This window comes from Hypanus sabinus, unplaced genomic scaffold, assembly GCF_030144855.1.
Source record: "Hypanus sabinus isolate sHypSab1 unplaced genomic scaffold, sHypSab1.hap1 scaffold_278, whole genome shotgun sequence".
NCBI lineage: Eukaryota > Metazoa > Chordata > Chondrichthyes > Myliobatiformes > Dasyatidae > Hypanus > Hypanus sabinus.
Window position 1 is genome coordinate 377,670 of NW_026780917.1, and position 4,831 is coordinate 382,500.

At 45.1% G+C, this 4,831-nt stretch overlaps 1 protein-coding gene across 2 annotated transcripts in view; it reads left to right on the plus strand.

The window, feature by feature from the left end:
* Positions 1-214: 214 nt before the first annotated feature.
* Positions 215-4,831, plus strand: part of LOC132388212 (gastrula zinc finger protein XlCGF8.2DB-like) — a 23,900-nt gene continuing 19,283 nt past the window's right edge. The window contains exons 1-2 of one of the 2 annotated variants that reach the window (XM_059960560.1): positions 215-442; positions 3,300-3,450. The gene's annotated coding sequence lies outside the window, so the exon portion shown is untranslated. The remainder of the gene's footprint in view (positions 443-3,299; positions 3,451-4,831) is intronic. The other variant, XM_059960561.1, reaches the window with a different exon arrangement.

Here is a 4,831-nt window from a genome sequence, read left to right on the forward strand (position 1 = left end):
GCGGCGCAGGCTGGGGTGAGACTGGATGGACGTTTATAAGATTACGAGAGGAATAGATAGAGAGAACAGACGATATATTTTTCCTGGGGGTTGAAATGTCTAATACATTTAAGGTGAGAGGAGATGTGAGCGGCAAATTTGCTTCTTTCCACAGACTAATGAGTAGCTGGAGTCTCTGCCTGGGGGGGGGGGGGTGGGATCCACCAATCCCGACACGTGATCCCATTTGCCCCTCCCATTTAACCGCAGATGCCGCGCGTCTGTTCCCGGGCCCCGCCTCCCGATGATGTAACAATCTCTCCGCGCATGTTCACAGTCTCCGGGTGGACGGTGTTATCCTCTCCGCTCAGAGCTGAAGTTGGTCGGCTGTGTGATCGGGAAAGATTTTCGTCTCTTCCGTCGGGATCACTGTCTGGGGGCCGAAGATATCACTTTCCCATCGGTAAGTACTGAGCCGAATCCCGAGCGGGGAGATCCGATGTTGGCCGTGAGCACCGAACTGAGGGCCAGTTAATCATTTATTTTCCAGTTATCTGGGCTCGTCAGAAATGTGTCGACTCCACTTAATCTGCATTAAACGATCCAAACCAGGAGCCCAGGCTGTCTGTTTCTGCAGAATTTAAATAGAAGTCCCGCCGACAGGTCACGTGAGGCTGTGTGTTGCAGATTCGCCCCGCCCTCCGCGTTGTGACACAAGATCACATGGTGTGATTTTGGCCACTGAGTCCCATTAATTTCCCGAACTCGTCTCGCTTCCAGAGGCTCCTCGCTTTTGTCCTTGAGAGAAATGATTAAATTAAAGACGGTACTTAAGGAGTCCATTTAGAATGTGCTGACACAGAAAGAGCGTGCAAAGCAACTTGCAGGGCAACGTATAAACCAATTTGCAAAATCAGGATGAAACAATAGCTTGCTGATTAAAGAAGCGATACGGGTAACGGGAAGACATGCTTGACGGTTGAACAATAACGGTATTAATGCGCAGAGGCTGATAAGTGGGCCAAAGGGTAATCACATTTGTAATTTTGTAATGAGATTAAGGAAGAATGTCTGCACCTCACATGGGTGCAACTCACAAAGTCGTAAACAAGTAGGGTATAAAAAACTGTGCAAAGTGTAATTCGGCACTCAATCTAGCAGGAGCTGGTTGGGTCCGACTCTGCAGACTCGAAAAATAAAGCTTACCGTTCTGCAAATTGCTGAGACTCAGTGTGTTTCTGACAACGTGGGGGCTCGTCCGGGATCCACACTCCGGCCGCGGTGGACACGAGGAAGGACATCGGAGATGGTGCACCCCGCCGAGTTTGGCGGTCCCTGACTCCTTGCTCGTCGCTCCGACGCGGCTTGAGCGAGTGATATCCGGACAGCGCAGAGCGGTAAACGGGGAGAAGGGGACAGTACCTGGTACTGGAAGTCCCCAGGACGCACCGGGTAAGTGCCTACTATTATAGTAGAAGGGTGCGGGAATAAGTAAGGACGGAGAAGATCGTTGTCAGAAACACACTGAGTCTCAGCAATTTGCAGAACGGTAAACTTTATTTTTCTAGTCTGCAGAGTCGGACCCAACCAGCTCCTGCTAGATTGAGTGCCGAATTACACTTTGCACAGTTTTTTATACCCTACTTGTTTACGACTTTGTGAGTTGCACCCATGTGAGGTGCAGACATTCTTCCTTAATCTCATTACAAAATTACAAATGTGATTACCCTTTGGCCCACTTATCAGCCTCAGTGCATTAACACCGTTATTGTTCAACCGTCAAGCATGTCTTCCCGTTACCCGTATCGCTTCTTTAATTAGCAAGCTATTGTTTCATCCTGATTTTGCAAATTGGTTTATACATTGCCCTGCAAGTTGCTTTGCACGCTCTTTCTGTGTCAGCACATTCTAAATGGACTCCTTAAGTACCGTCTTTAATTTAATCATTTCTCTCAATGTCCTGGAGCTTTATGCTGTTGTGTCTTCTCCCGGACTGGGGTGGGTGAGAAAGGAGAACGTCCCAGGTTGTGGGAATCTTTTATTTCACTGCCTGCTTTACCGAGGACTGATCTGGATCCAAAAGACTGTGCAGTTCCTCTCAGTCACGGGCAGAGCAGTTACCATGCAAAGCGTGAAGCGTCCGGATGGGAAATTCTATAGTGTGTTGATAAAAATTTGGTGAGGATCAAAGTATATATGACAAAGTGCTTGTTGTTTCTTCTATCTTTGTCATTTTTGTATAATTAATTCAGTAGCTGCGGTGTGTTCTGACGTCTCCGGACCGGCTTTTCCATGTTTACAACAGTAGAAATAGACCCGTGAGTCTGGTGTTCAAACTGTGTGAGGGGACCCCTCACCGACACCAGTCTGTCACTCGGTGGAAATCAGGCAGAATCTCAAGTTGCACTAAAAACGAAATGTTTGAAGTCATTCTGACGAAACGTCATTAATCTGAATTGTAAAGTTTGTTCCTTTCCCCGTAGCTGTTCCTTACCTGCTGAGTGTTTCTGGTAATTCCACTTTCTTTTTATTACATTTAACCTGGAAATGGAAATGACTCGATCTGTGATAGTAGAACAGTAAAGAAAGCAGAACTTTTCCCTGTCAATTATCCTGGAACCAGTTTGTCTGTTATTGCTGGAAATGTGTTCAGTACAGTTGTTGCTAAGGAGGTTCACATGAATAATCTCAGGAGTGATAGAGATGGTTCTGGACCTGGAGTTCAGAGGGACGGTGGGGGTGGTGGGGGGATGTATGGTTAAGTAAACCTACCAAATGCTGAAAAGCCTGGATACTGTGGACATGGAGACGATGTTTCCATTAGACGGAGAGTCTGTGATCTGACAGCACAGTCTCAGAATAATGATGCTTCCAGTTAAAATTCAGTTGAGAATTTTTTTTTGCCATTAGGTGTCCGAAGTGTGGAATTTGTTGCCAGAGAGGTTGGTTGAGGCTGCGATTTGGGTATATTTATGACAGAGATTAATATATTCATGATTGCTAAGTAGCTTCAGGGTTACAGGAGGAAGGCAGGAATATAGTGTGGGAATAAAAATCAGCCGTGTTTGAGTGGTGGATCAGATCAGATGGATCAAATCACCTAATTCTGTTCCTTATGTCTTACCATGACTGAATGATGGCTCCTTCTTATCCCATATTCTTTTGTGTCATGTGAGGGACAATAAAAGATTGTTCACTGAGATCATTATATCTGCCTTCAACGTTTAAATTTCAGTGAGTTTTGTTCTTAGTAACATTAAGCAGAAATGTTTGGTTCTCCTTTTTATTGTTAATGTGCTTCATTATCTTTCATGTTAAAGTTAGACCTGCAGTGAGAGATTTATTGGAAGAAAAACCACGACTGAAGACGAGGGAACAGCAACAAGTGAACCAGCCCGAGGACTGAGAGCACCGACTGGAGAGAACCCATCTTACTCTGAGATTCCAGTGATTCAGTCAGGAGAAAGTTTGGTGAGTCTCATTTACTCAAACACTAGACATTACATACCTGTACAAGGGAAGGTAGGAAACAGCTGGAGTGAGACTGTATGTGCTCTGAAGAACCAGTTATGCCTCTGTCAGACCCAGTTGCAATTAGTCCAGGTCTGGTACTGTTCTTCCAGCAGCCCAGCCCTTTGAAACCAATCCCATTCTGTGGAAGTTGAATCCGAAGAGAGTCTCTCAGAGACTGTAATAGTACAAACTCTTTATTCCAAGTACCTGGGGCTTACTCAGTTAGTCACTCAAACAGGAACAGTCAATGACTGTTCCCACCCAATCCACTAACTGACTAACAATTCCCCTTCACCACAGATATATCCGTCCAGATACTCCACACACTAGACAGGCTGGAGCCAAAGTTATTTACTACATGACAGGCTGGAGCCCCTAAAGACAAATGACAAAATAGTCATAATGGCTTACACACACAGAACAGACTGAAACTGTCCTATCTCTGCGGATGATCACACAAGGTGATGAGTGTCCTGAAACCCTAGCTAGCTACCCTCAAGAAGAAATATGGCTCAGCATGGCTTAGTACATCTGTTGATCATCAACAGTTTCTTTCAGAAAAACAGGCTGTTATAGTTTAACGAAGTGTTAAACCATACTTCATTATTCCCTCCTTTTTGATCATTACATGAGCAACAAAACAGTATTTTTTTACAGAGAAAGCAACCAAGTACAGCTTTGACTTCTCAGTGGGAAAAACAGCATCCATCAGTAATTATAACAATGATACGTACAACTATTAGGACATAATGCAATATCATGCTCAACATATTACAAACAGGCCTTCGAAGATCACTTTTTCGACCCTTCCGTGAACCCGTGTAAATCCTGCCCTACTCTCTTGATGCTGTCAGTCTCCTTGACAGTGTGCTCGGAGAGGGATGTAACGTTAGTAGACTCATCAGGGATATAGGTGCAACATTCTGTGTCAATAATAGCACAAGTTCCCCCTTTCTCAGCGAGGATAAAATCTAAAGTCGTACGATTCTATACGACTGTTTGCCAGATTGCAATCATTTCAGTGGGTATTTCTGTTACTTGGGCCTGTGTTTCAGTCAGGGCCCCTGCAGTATTGTGGCCAGCTCCTCAAGTGCTGTAGCCAAATTAATTATCTCTTGTGAATTCCCGGCTACTCCATAGGAGAGAAAAACTATCATCAAAGATCGCTCAGTCTCAGTTATTCCTCTCCGCTGCTGGGCACCTGCAGTTATGGCCAGGAAGCATGTTTCCCAGTGTAGGAAGTTCTGTTTGGTGGGGGCCTGAGATACATCTGTCAAAACACTGTGTCTGTCCGGGCCCCTTAGTTCTACCCATTTGGCATAAGTGTGACAGAGACAGG